Source organism: Myxocyprinus asiaticus, chromosome 30, assembly GCF_019703515.2.
Source record: "Myxocyprinus asiaticus isolate MX2 ecotype Aquarium Trade chromosome 30, UBuf_Myxa_2, whole genome shotgun sequence".
Taxonomy (NCBI): domain Eukaryota; kingdom Metazoa; phylum Chordata; class Actinopteri; order Cypriniformes; family Catostomidae; genus Myxocyprinus; species Myxocyprinus asiaticus.
In genome coordinates, this window is record NC_059373.1 from 11,741,831 (window position 1) to 11,756,459 (window position 14,629).

The window sequence follows — 14,629 nt, forward strand, 5'->3', positions numbered from 1 at the left end:
TGTGTATTAACATGATTTTAGTTTGATAAAAATCACTTAATAATCTTTTCTGGGTAAAGTTATATCTAATTTTACAATTTCGTTGCCATGACAACATAACACTGTAAACCCTCAAACCACTGTGAAAATTATGATTTAAACAACTTACAGCTCAAATAATACATGAGTTTTATTTACATTATAATTTATTAAATTTAAAAATTGGCCCCATTCATTTCCATTGTAAGTTCTGTAGTGTAACCTTGATTTTTGCTGTTTTAAATGTTGCTATTTTTGTTCTTCTTTTAAAGAAAAGGAGGGACGAGTCAAAATTATTTTTTGTGGTAATCAATATTATGCCACAAATGCTGTTGATAGAGCTTAACTTGTATCGAACCCAGAATATTCCTTTAAATGTTCATTTATCATAATACTACAGTTCGTGGACGTTAGTTTATGATGCATTAACTACAGTTTAAGTATGTAACTTTAATGAAAAAACGTATGTTTACGTGAAGAAATTAACGTTAACCAAGATCAACAAATTCCGTAAAAGCATTGTTCAGTTAGATCACGTAAATTACTGTGTTAACAAATTGTAATTATGTTAGCAAAACACTGCGTCATAAAATGCTAAAACACATTTGTTACGTATTATAAAATTAAACATATAATAATCTAATTTTTTTAAATGGCTATAAAGATCTTAATGAAAGTTATTTAAAAAAAACTCTGCTGTGCCAATCAGGTGTAGCAAGCATGTTGCACTATAAAAAACTGTGGGAAACAGTATGTGGAAGCTGCAGATTTGTGAAAGCAGGCTCAGGAGGGTGACTCAGCGCAGGAAGTTATCTTCTGCCCCTGTGTGCTGTGTGGCCAAGAGTGAAGACTTCAAACAAAGACAGGCTTCATGTGGGGGGTCTCTTTTTTCCCCTCTCTCCTTCTCCGGTGCTGCACTAATCTGCTGTTAATAAGGAACTCTGCTCAGCCAATGGGGTGAGACGGAGCCTAACAACCCATGATGTCATCAGCATTGTAAGGAATGCGGCTCATTGGCCGGTTTTACATTCCAGAGACACTGCAGCCCATAGTCATGTGAACAGGCACACTATGAGAATCCATGTTATTTTAATGTGCAATTAAAAACAGCGGTTAGGTTTAGTTTACTGGGCAACATCACAACATTAAATACCTCTACAAAAATCTAACAGCAGGTTTCAATTGGGACCATGACGTCACGACACATGCTAAACGATGCCTCGTAAAAATTCCTTAATTAACAGCCATTTCTCTTACCCTTGTGAAGTTCCCCTCGAAACTGTGAATGTCCAATTAAGGCTTCTGGGCATAAACATACGTGCTGATGGAGAAGATATACTGCTGACACAAATCAAAAGGTCAAGAAATAAAAAATTAAAGGGATAATTCACCCGAAAATGAAACGCTATCATTTGCCGTCATGTTGTTTTAAACTCATATGACTTTCTTTCATGAAACGCTAAAGGAGATGTAAGGCTGAATGTTAGCCTCAGTCACCATTCACTTGCATTGTATGGAATAAAAACAAATGCAATGAAAGTGAATGCTGACTGAGGCTAACATTTAGCCTAATATCTCCCTTTGTGTTCCACAGAAGAAAAAAAAGGCAGGTTTTGAAAAACATGACAGAATTTTCACTTTTGGTCAAACTATCCCTTTAACACAATAAATCAACAACAGAAATGTAGCTAGATGAACAAAGTTCTAGGCTTTACCCAAAACCCAACCTCTTGTTTGTGCAAAGTATTATAATAAGACTCAAACGGACTCACAATCAGAGTGATTGTCATGAAAATAAGCCCCTTCTGACATCCTGCCACAAGTCTATATTTCAAAGAGAACCAATAATGTAGACAAAACAAAACAATTGAAACTAAATTAAACTTTGATGAATTGCTTACAAATGATAATGACTTATGCATTTAAAGATGAATCTAAAAGTATGAAAAACAGGGACGTTTTAGAAACTGTCAAGCCCACCAGACACCTGATCCGACCGCTCCTGCTGCTTTACTGCAGCAATCATTCGGCAACTTGCTGAAATTTTAATTCTGTGATCACATTAAGTGGTTTTGGAAAGGCAAATACAAACGTGAACCCTTGCTCGGGGTGAGTGTCATCTCCACAACGATGGCACCGGGAGACAGGCCGTTTGGCGGATTCCAGTTGTCTCTCGGGGTAAAGTTACAAGCCCATGTGAAACAAACCCTCCGGCCAGTAAATCAGATACACAGTGATATCAAACATGAGCCTACCTACCATCAGCCTGAGAGAGTCTGAGTGTGGGACACATCACTCACTGCGTACTGGGGTAAAGTTACAGACCCATCCGAGTACAGAACAGGAGTTGAAATGTGATTTGGAATGTGACAGTTTTCTGGCAGATCAGTGATGATGCCTTTTGATGGTTAAAATCATGGTACCTTGATGACTTATGTTGAATATTGTTTATTTTTAGCAAAACCATACATTTTTGGTACTAGGTAAAGGTCTATTCAGGCTTAAACTCTATAAACTCCTTCAGTTCATTCAGAATCCAAAATAGTTATGCCATAATCTTGTCTTTTGTCATTTTATTTAACTTAGCTAGGTTCATTTTTATAATTATTAGAATGGCAAACAATTAATTCAGGTATTCAAACTTTCAGAGAAACACGAAAATTCAGTGTGCATTATCTGGGTGAACATTTTTTTTGTGTGTGTGTGTGAATATTTTATATTTTTGTGTTGAACCTGAACCTTTAAGATGCCTTAAAGCCTTAAAGTTTTTTTTATGTTTATGAGAAACTAGCTTAATATGTAGAGACATCTTTAAGAAAGCCATTTAAAAGGATAGTTCACCCAAAAATGACAATTCTCTCATCCACATGCCATCCCAGATGTGTATCATTCTTTTTTAGCAGAACACAAACAAAGATTTTTAGAAGAATATCTCAGTTCTGTAGGTCCATACAATGCAAGTGAATGGTGATCAGACCTTTGTAGCTCCAAAAATCACAAAGGAAACATAAAAGTAATCTATATGACTCCAGTGGTTAAATCCATATCTTCAGAAGCTATAATAGGTTTGGGGGAGAAACAGATCAAAATTTAAGTTGTTTTTTACTCTAAATCTCCACTTTCACCTTCACATCTGAAAGTCATGTGTGGTGCCTGTTTAGTTTCACTTTCACATCTGAAAGTAAAAGTTAAAATGTAGATTTATAGTAAAAAAAAAAAAGGACTTAAATATTGTTATAATAACTCACTTGCACAAACACTAGAAAGCCATTTAATGTGAGAAAGCTGCTGAAGACACGAAAGCGACATGCACTTTTTAATGCGACAGATGCAATGCACTGCAATAGATGGGTTTCCCTCTACATTAGACTTAGGTCTTCCCCAGATGCACTTGAGCATATACGCACATGCATACTCTTCAAAAACATATTAACACCACTTGTGCGTTAACATGAACACATAAAAGCCGTGTTCTCTGTCAGAAACCATGTGATAAAGCACTTTCTCTTAACAGCCTTTAATCCTTTAAACGGCAGCATTCGTGTGACGTTTCAGAACGCCGCTTTATGCAAAACCCTAGAATAAATCGTTTTCTTAAATGCATGAAAACATGGTCCAAGTGTTTTCAGAAAGAAAGCTATATATGGAATGAAAGATATAGAAGCCTCAGCTAAGTCAAATGATGTCCACACATCAAACTAATAAGGACCTATGCTTCTTCACAGGTAAAGAGCTGTAGTTCCAACCACACAACTGTGCGATGCTGTTTGCGAATGTTCGTTAGAACTACAGTTTCGGGAGACACCAAATCGTTGAACTATGCTGTAACTATGGAACTTGTGACCATAGCTGGCTATCAATTCTTTTGAGAAACACACACAGCCTGACACAATATGACTGGCTCAACCAATGCCGTAAGTTTGGGGCAGGGATATCTGTTTGATCGACCAATGGAGGTTCGGAAAATCTGTCTGAAAATATAATTTTTGCAATTCCTTTTGGTGATGCAAGTGGTGCAGAAATTACACACTTCAGCTTCAAAAGCACATTGATGTAACACATGTTTGTACTGTTTTTGTCTAATGAGGTTCGTGAATTGAGAACAGCATTTAAATTCCACTTCAATTCCTGAATTTGAATTAAATTTGAAATTAGGTAGCAAATGGGATGTACAAATGTAATTTATATTTAAAAAAAAAAAGGAATAAAAATTCAAATGGAATGAAAGTCAAAGAAATTTTAAATGTGCATTTTATTTTTTTATTTTTTACTAATTAATATATTAATTTTAATATACGAGGTATTTCCAAAAACATTGCATGATTAATATTTGAAATATCACTTATTTAAATGTATATTTAATTCATTTATTTCATGTATAACAAATTAACTTTTACTTTATGGACCACTATGGAAGAACATTTAGCAGAACGTTCCAAATACTCTATAACATATATAATAATCAATACATTACAATTATGATGTTAATTTTTATTAGGTTTTGACTATGAAATTGAACTTAGTAGAGGAACATGTTTAATCACGGAAATACTATGCATAATTATTTAAAATTCATAATTATGATTCACAAACTTGTGGGGGAATAATGAAATTCCTCTGTTGTGTGACTGTGAATTTCAATTCAGTAAATTCCTGTTCCTGTTATTCCGATTATTTAAATTCCTGTTATTCAAATTCCAGTTCAATTTGATTATTAAAGCACACTTAAAGCTTGCAATACTATGTGCTTAATACATGCTTTTTAAAATCATGTCCATTTAGAAATAAATCTGATCTGCAAGTTTTTTTTTTTATGGCATAGTAAAATGAAAATGAGCAGAAAAAGGTTTAAGTGAAATTCTGAGCTAAGACAACGTGTAAGAAAAGTACATAAAAAGAATGAAAGGAAACTTCAAACACACAATTTAATGACTTAACTGATTACCTCACAGTTACATAATTCACAAGACATTACACTAATCACGCATATCACACGACAGTATTCAGCACTGAATGAAACTGCATTGTTCAGGACTATGTTGAAGGCTTGAATTTTGAAATCTAGTTAAAATAATTAAAATGACATAGGAGAAGTTGACCGGTATCTTAAAAGGTATTGCTGTAGGTGAAGAGCAGAAACTCACCAGTCTTCTCGGAGGTTCTCAGAAAAATCATATCAGCAGGAATTCTTTGATTCTACAAAACAAATCATGACACATTAGCCAGAGGACATACAGCGTTTCTATGTTATTCATATAAACTAAAAAAAATAAAAAAATAAAAAAAGTTTTAAGGGTAGAATTCAAAACTAAATACAAAACCAACGCAATATTTTTAGGCATCATAGATGTAATCCTAAACAAACACTATTTAAAGCACATGAAGGACAGAGTTGATTACAAAAATGAGCATATTTTTACTAAGTATTACAAAGTATCAACATAAAAACTGTATTTCACAATTTCGTTGCTGCCCATGAAGTGTTTCAAATCAGCTACTGAGATTTTATTTCATATTACACCCACAAAAACTTTGTGGAAAGCACTGCAGATTTCCACAAAATTGAAACACCTGTCATTCATATTCTTATTCTATAAATCATTCCAGGATAAAACTATTGCTTATAAGCTGTTGACAAGAAATAGTGCACCCAAAAATGAAAATTCTTTCATTATTCCGCTCTCCACCCTTATGTTGTTCCAAACTCTAATTACTTTGTCTTTTTGTTGTACAGAATGACTTGAGGGTGAGTAACTAATGACAGAATTTCCATTTTTGGGTAAACGGTACCTTTAATTTATTAGCTATGCTGAACTTATCAACAATATGTGGGTATATGTACAGTATGTTAGTGACTCCATTTCTGTAACATTAGTCCAATTTAAGCGTTTGGTTGAATAATTGAACAAGGTCATTTTCCTAGCAAGCAATTAAAGTGAACTACAGACAGCGAGGGGAGAGACAGACACAATGTCCCACTGAAAGAATGACAGGATTTCATGTGACGGATCACATAGCAGCACGTTTATGCTGATACCTTGCACAACATAAGAGGGTGGAAGGGACTACAAAAAGGACAACAAACCTTTTCTACAATGATTAAATCGCCAACCTGTATGTCGGAGCTTTTAAATTGCACTTTTCCTGTGGAAACAGATACAGACAAATAATTGCAATTATGCTAAATATTGATTTATTTTAATTACTTAGAAATGGATAAAGCAATAAATGAGACCTGTGCCGCTTTAAATTTACAGTTAATAAAAGATACTTTTTAAACATATAAATATAACATTTTACAAGAACAATTTATTTACAAAACCTGAGATGAACTGTCAGATGGGAATATTTGTTAGCTGGTAAATAGATCAGAAATGTTGAGGAACCATATAAAGCTGTTTCCTCCAAACATTATTGAAGGAGTTCCACTTCAGCACTTGCTGAACCTGAATAAATTACATACAGTTCAGAGATCAGAAAAACATGTTCAGATATACTGTGGAATGAACGGGGCAGGATTACAATCGGTTTCCACCTTCGTAAGGTTAGCCGTACTCACCAGCGGTGCCCAGTAGGTGTACAAATATCCAGTTTTTAGTGATGGAACAAACTAAGAACAAGCCACCACCAGAAAATACAGGTTGAGGAAGAATTTAAACTGCTGGTAGATAACCTAAACAAAACAAGAAAGAGAAAGCACCAATAAATACAAAAGAGACAAACTGGAAAATCTGATGCAACGTCTGATCATCAGCATGCCTCAAAAATATTTACTCACTGTCATGTTAAATCCATATGATTTTCTTTCTTCTGTGGAATACAACAGGAGATGTTAGGCACCATTCTGTCACCATTCACTTTCATTGCATCTTTTTTCCAAGCAATGAAAGTGAATGCTGACTGAGGCTGTCAGTCTCTAACATTAGGGGTGGGTAAAAATATTGACTTTCCAATGCATTGCGATCATCATTTGAACAATCTCGATTTCGATTCTTAGATCTATCTTTTACTCTAGGCGCAACCCTCTACAACAATGAGAGGGAAATCACTCGCATTTGCAATCAAATTTTGTGCTGTACGGCTAAACTGGCTGGTAAATGTTCAGATTTCCCTCACCAGTGACTTTGTAGTACAGTGGTGGAGTATTCAGTAGCGAGATCCTTTACTGTGTGTTGAGAGTAAAAGTTGTTCTGTGTAATGCGTGTCCAAAGACGAGATCCACTCGAACCATTTGTCAGTGAATAATGTCTCTTTTAATACCAAAAACAACAAAAAATAAACATTTAATTCTAATCATGCATAGCACAGATGAGAAGAAGGCATTCCAGTCTCTCTTATTAACATGCGCTCATCTACAGACGCTTTTTACAGAAATGGCGGTTTTGTTAAAGAGACAGTACCGGTTTTAGCACGTGTTCAACAAATCAATGTCAATACTTGCAAATAGTACAAATTATGCAATTAAACAATAAACGTAAAAAAAAAATATATATATATATATGAAATATACAATGTAATTTATTGATTGAATACATGGATTTGTTTATTTTTTTAAAAAGCCAAAATGTGACCAAAATGATGAAAAACTAATAAAATATAATTATTAAAATTAATATTTTCGTATTGTACCAAGTTAGAAGGTCCCCTGTATAATTAACATCATTAGCCGGAAAATCATTTATTTCATATATAAGCAAAAGGGACATTCTAACTGAAATAAACCCATGTGGATCGTTTTCAAATCGAAATCGGAATCTAAAGCTTGTGAATCGGATCGAATCGGGAAATCTGTATCAATACCCAGCCCTACCTAACCTTCTGCCTAAATATCTGCTTTTGTGCTTCCTTAAAAAAGAAAAATCAAACAGGTTTCTGAATGGCATGAGGGTGAATAAATTATGACAGAATTTCCACTTTTGGGTGAACTATTCCTTTAAGATCTATTATATTACAGTCTGCTGAGATATGTGGCATCACAGAAGTGCATTGGAGGCGCACTTGATTGGCTTACACATAATTCATTGTACAAGCTGCAAAAACTTTGCCAAGGGCACATACACAAGGTGCGCTCTTCTGAATAAGACATTGCCAGCGGTCATAATACAGTAGATCGCTTACACACTCAGTGGAAAAAGATATGTTAGATTGCTGTTACCCCCCCCCCCCCTTTACTTCACAGCTAGTTACACATTAACCTGATTACTGAGCAAATCTGCTGCAAGTTCTCGGGGTAGAGATTTCACTTTAAACAGCCTAGCAAGATCTGCCGAAGTCTGACCCAAATGCCGGTAAACTATCTTGCCGAACATTAGGTGTTTAATGAAAAAAAAAAAAAAAAAAAAAAACATTTAGCACATTTAAAGGGATAGTTCACCCAAAAATGAAAATTCTGCAAGTACATTTACTGTACTCACCCTCATGTTGTTCCATACTTGTTTATGACCCTTTTTTTCCTTTTTCACAAATGTATTTATTTCTTGGAACACAAAAGGAGATGTTAGGCAGAATTTAAGCTTCACACAAGAAATCTTTTTTTTTTTACTTTTTAAGTAAATCCAACACATATTTTTTTTCAGTGTGTCACCATTCACTATCATTGAATCCTTTTTCTGTACAATGAAAGTGAATGGTGACTGAGGCTAACACTTCTCCTGGCTTCTCCATTTGTGTTCCACGGAATATATATACACCGATCAGCCACAACATTAAAACCACCTGCCTAATATTGTGTAGGTCCCCCTCGTGCTGCCAAAACAGTGCCAACCCACATCTCAGAATAGCATTTTGTGATGCTATTCTTCTCACTGCAATTGTACAGAGCGGTTATCTGAGTTACCGTAGACTTTGTCAGTTCGAACCAGTCTGGCTATTCTCTGTCTCTCATCAACAAGGTGTTTCTGTCCACAAAACTGCCGCTCACTGAATGTTTTTTGTTTTTGGCACCATTCGGAGTAAATCCTAGAGACCGTTGTGCTTGAAAATCCCAGGAGATCAGCAGTTACAGAAATACTCAAACCAGTCCGTCTGGCACCAACAATCATGCCACGGTCCAAATCACTGAGATCACATTTTTTCCCCATTTTGATGGTTGATGTGAACATTAACTGAAGCTCCTGACCAGAATCTGAATGATTTTATGCACTGTACCGCTGCCATACGATTGGCTGATTAGATAATCGCATGGATGATTGTTAGTGCCAGATGGGCTGGTTTGAGTATTTCAGTAACTGCTGATTTCCTTGGATTTTCAAGCACAACAGTCTCTAGAATTTACTCCGAATGGTGCCAAAAACAAAAAACATCCACTGAATGACAGTTCTGTGGATGGAAATGCCTTGTTGATGAGAGAGATCAACAGAGAATGGCCAGACTGTTTCGAACTGACAAAGCCTACGGTAACTCAGATAACTGCTCTGTACAATTGTGGTGAGAAGAATAGCATTCTGAGATGCAGGTTGGCACTGTTTTGGCGGCACAAGGGGGATCTACACAATATTAGGCAGGTGGTTTTAATGTTGTGGCTGATCGGTGTGTGTGTATTCAGTTGTGCTGAAAAGTTTGCATACCCTGGCAGAAATTGTGAAATTCTGGCAATGATTTTGAAAATAAAACACAGTCTTTTATTTAAGGATAGTGATCATATGAAGCCATTCATTATCACATAGTTGTTTGGCTCCTTTTTAAATCATAATGGTAACAGAAATCACCCAAATGACCCTAATCAAAAGTTTACATACCCTTGAATGTTTGGACTTGTTACAGACACACAAGGTGACACACACAGGTTTAAATGGCAATTAAAGGTAAATTTCCCACACCTGTGGCTTTAAATTGCAATTAGTATCTGTGTATAAATAGTCAATGAGTTTGTTAGCTCTCACGTGGATGCACTGAGCAGGCTAGATACTGAGCCATGGGGAGCAGAAAAGAACTGTCAAAAGACCTGCATAACAAGGTAATGGAACGATATAAAGATGGAAAAGGATATAAAAATATATCCAAAGCCTTGAAAATGCCAGTCAGTACTGTTCAATCACTTATTAAGAAGTGGAAAATTCAGGGATCTCTTGATACCAAGCCAAGGTCAGGTAGACCATGAAAGATTTCAGCCACAGCTGCCGGAAGAATTGTTCGGGATACAAAGAAAAACCCACAGGTAACCTCAGGAAATTTCTGTTATCATTATGATTTAAAAAGGAGCCAAACAACTATGTGATGATAAATGGCTTCATATGATCACTATCCTTAAATAAAAGACTGTTTTTTGCATGATCAGTCATATTTTCAAAATCAATGCCAAAATTGCACAATTTCTGCCAAGGTATGCAAACGTTTGAGCACAACTGTATATACACACACACATATATGGAACAACATGAGTGTGAGAAAACGATAATTTTCATTTTTGGGTGAAATATCCCTTTAAAAGAAAATAGATAAACACACATGTATAATTAAAAAATAAATCTACAAACTAAATAAAGATTTTACATTGTAAATTTATGTGTATATTTAAAAAAGTAAATCATACAAAATTTTCTTATTGTTATCTTGGTTAAAAAAAATCTACTTTAGCACTCTCATTCTCAGAAACAAAATGACATGCATCACATTTTTTTATATGGCCTTACCCCTTGCACAAACGAGACAGTGTTGTATTTCTGGTTCATGATGGCATTTTTGGGGTATTTCTCTTCTCATTTCTCAGGATGTCCCAGCCACACTGTCCAAGCCTTTAGCTCCTTCTTCCTGTGACATGTGTGAACCAGACATTCATAGCAGCTGCGTGACAGAACCCACAGGAGGAAAACTATTATCCAGTGATTAGATAAATTCGTCAAAGAGAAGGACACAGTGCTACAGGCACAGTTTAGGCTTGGATTCCCCTAAATAGTCTTAATTTAAATATATCACTCACTACATAATTAGCCTAACAAATACAGCTGATCATTACCTCTAATTCAGGGGTTGCAAATTGAAAACTGGTGATTTTGTACAATTAATCACTTAGAATACATTTGATCTTGAACATTAAGTCCTTTTGCAGTTTGCCACCAGTCGCATGTATCGAGTTGATTCCACTTGAAATACAGCTGATGTTAATGCAACATTAATGTAAGCAGCTTAACAGAGAACGTTTGAAGACTGCTCGGCCTAGTTTCACTTGAACTTTAAACAGACAAGACAGTGCACTTACACCAAGTAAAACTGAAATTGAAGAACATGATAAAAGTAAATGGAGAGAGAGGATGCTCACTGAACCTCATGAAAAGAGATATAAGCTTAGTCATAAACTTTGCAGAGTAAACACATGCATTCAGGGCAGTCTAGCCTAGTGATTAACATTCCAGGCTGATAACCAAAAGGTTGCAGGCTAGAATCCCACAAGTGGCAAGTTTTTGATTTATTGGCATTGTGTACTAGAGCTTAACGCTAGGTTGCTCAAGAAGGACTGTTCATAAAGCCTAATAAGACATTATTCTACAACAGCACCATGTGAAAGTCACGAAAAAAATTCAAATGGTCCGCTGCTAATATTTACATTTCTACTGAATTCTACTTGTCTAACATTTACCTAGTGATAACTTGACCCATGTGCAATCTGTGCATTTTACTCACAATTTCTGTACTGATTATGAGGTAAATCTGCTGAACAGATTTCAATTTGGTAAAATCGGTAAAAGTCAACATGGAATGGTGACATATGACATATTTCTAAGTGAAAGAATATTCAATGAGAAAAAAATGTTGGGTGGCACTTTTATCCATGGGGGATTGATTGGACTGTAAAAAGTGGACAATACCAGAATGGAGAAAGGTGATTGAAGTGAATGAAATATAAGAGGGTTTGGTGACTTCAGCCAACAGAGAAAGTCGTTTCAGAGGTGGAACAAGTTATTACATTTTGATAGAAGATCACAAGGACATTTTTTCCTTTTTTCTTTTCTGGAAATAGCATGCACCGGGAACATGTAGTGGAATAAAAATAGGGTCAAATTCGATATGTTTACACCTCTCATCCACACTAAAACAGCCTTTTCCTTCACCGAAAGTGGAGCGTTTCATAAACGCTCTCCATTACCACATACTTTGGACAACGATGACTGAATACAGAGTTTTCAAATGAAAACGGATTAATGTGGATGTGGCCTAAAATTAACAACAAACCTGTAGATGCCTGATAAACCCCTCCCTACTAAAAGTCAACATCTGATTCGCTGTGAAGGTCAGAGACAGCAGCAAACACTTTGTTGACCTTCATATTCATTTTATAATCTAGCTGTCGCCAACCCTGCGGAATACCGCGAAGCTGCTGAGGTGCTAAGACAGTACTCTGCAGTGTACACAGTCATGCCGATTGGTTCGGCTGGCACTGAACTAAATTACTTAAACTTTGAAAAAAATAAAAATAATAATAATAATATTTGTGTTGGCCCTTTCTGTCTCCAGTCTGTAAGTGCCAGCACCCTGATTCATAAACAGATTATTTGCTCAAATGAATGTAGTTCAAATAATAGGGCCGTTTGAATAAGCAGAGTTATTCTGCTTGAATTATTTGTTCATTTCATAATCCTTTGCCTAAGCACACAGAAAATTACTGGAAAGCAGCAAACTGGTCAGCTGTGCAAAATCCCATTTGTTCATTAGGAGAACAAAAATCAATATGCAGCTTACAATTGAGATGCACCACTGATAATGTAGAATAAGTGGAGGAGTGAAGCACACAGTTTCATAACCATAAATTACTAATATCTCTTTTAAAGACACTTGTGTCATATGTCATTGACGTAACACAAAATGGCATTGCAATATTCTTTGAATGTCAGCTCAAAATAGCCATTTAGCAGCATCATTGTTGGCTGGATAAGCATATTTTCAGAGTCTTTGACCTTCTGACTGATGATGTGTAGAGAACACCTCAACCAAAAACACGACCTGAGCTTGTGTGTGTATTTCATGCACAGTTACCGGTGCGTTAGAAAGAAGCCAAGCCAACCTGGCACAAGCACACTACAAACACACAGTAGGTTGCATGACAATGGTGACATTTGATTAACTAAAAGTGAAAGCCAAGATCCTCTGTCAAACCTCTGCTGAATGTTTTTAGCAATTTACAGTTGAAGTCAGAAGTTTACACCCACCTTAGCCAAATACATTTCAACTCAGTTTTTCACAATTCCTGACATTTAATCATAGAAAACATTCCCTGTTTTAAGTCAGTTAGGATCACTATTTTATTTTAAGAATGTGAAATGTCAGAATAATAGTAGAGAGAATTATTTATTTCAGCTTTTATTTCTTTTATTACATTCCCAGTGGAAGTTTACATACACTTTGTTAGTATTTGGTAGCATTGCCTTTAAATTGTTTAACTTGGGTCTAACATTTTGGGTAGCCTCTCACAAGCTTCTCACAAGAAGTTGCTGGAATTTTGGCCCATTCCACCAGACAGAACTGGTTTAACGGAGTCAGATTTGTAGGCCTCCTTGCTCACACATGCTTTTTCAGATCTGCCCACACATTTTCTATCAGATTGAGGTCAGGGCTTTGTGATGGCCACTCCAATACCTTGACTTTGTTGTCCTTAAGCCATTTTGCTACAACTTTGGAGGTATGCTTGGGGTCATTGTCCATTTGGAAGACCCATTTACGGCCGCGCTTAAACTTCCTGGCTGATGTCTTGAGATGTTGCTTCAATATATCCACATAATTTTCCTTCCTCATGATGCCATCTATTTTGTGAAGTGCACCAGTCCCTCCTGCAGCAAAGCACCCCCACAACATGATGCTGCCACCACCATGTTTCATGGTTGGGATGGTGTTCTTCGGCTTGCAAGCCTCACCCTTTTTCCTCCAAACATAATGATGGTCATTATGGCCAAACAGATCCATTTTTGTTTCATTAGACCAGAGGACATTTCTCCAAAAAGTAAGATCTCCCATGTGCACTTGCAAACTGTAGTCTTGCTTTTTTATGGCGTTTTTGGAGCAGTGGCTTCTTCCTTGCTGGGCAGCTTTCAGATTATGTCTATATAGTACTCATTTTACTGTGGATATAGATACTTGTCTACCTGTTTCCTCCTGCATCTTCACAAGGTTCTTTGCTGTTGTTCTAGGATTAATTTGCACTTTTCGCACCAAACTACGTTCATCTCAAGGAGACAAAACGTGTCTCCTTCCTGAGCGGTATGATGGCTGCATGGTCCCATGCTGTTATACTTGCGTACTATTGTTTGTACAGATGAACGTGGTACCTTCAGGTGTTTGGAAATTGCTCCCAAGGATGAACCAGACTTGTGGAGGTCCACAATTTTTTTTCTGAGGTCTTGGCTGATTTCTTTTGATTTTCCCATGATGTCAAGCAAAGAGGCACTGAGTTTGAAGGTAGGCCTTAAAATACATCCACAGGTACACCTCCAATTCAGTACACCTCCAATCAGAAGCTAATTGGCTAACTGTCTAAAGGCTTGATATAATTTTCTGGAATTTTCCAAGCTGCTTAAAGGCACAGTGTATGTATACTTCTGTGTATGTAAACTTGTATGTAAACTGTGTATGTAAACCTCTGACCCACTGGAATTGTGATATAGTCAATTAAAAGTGAAACAAT

At 36.2% G+C, this 14,629-nt stretch overlaps 1 pseudogene; it reads right to left on the reverse strand.

The window, feature by feature from the left end:
• The window catches only part of LOC127421641 (probable phospholipid-transporting ATPase IIB), a 65,389-nt pseudogene that overhangs the window by 43,985 nt on the left and 6,775 nt on the right, over positions 1 to 14,629 (reverse strand).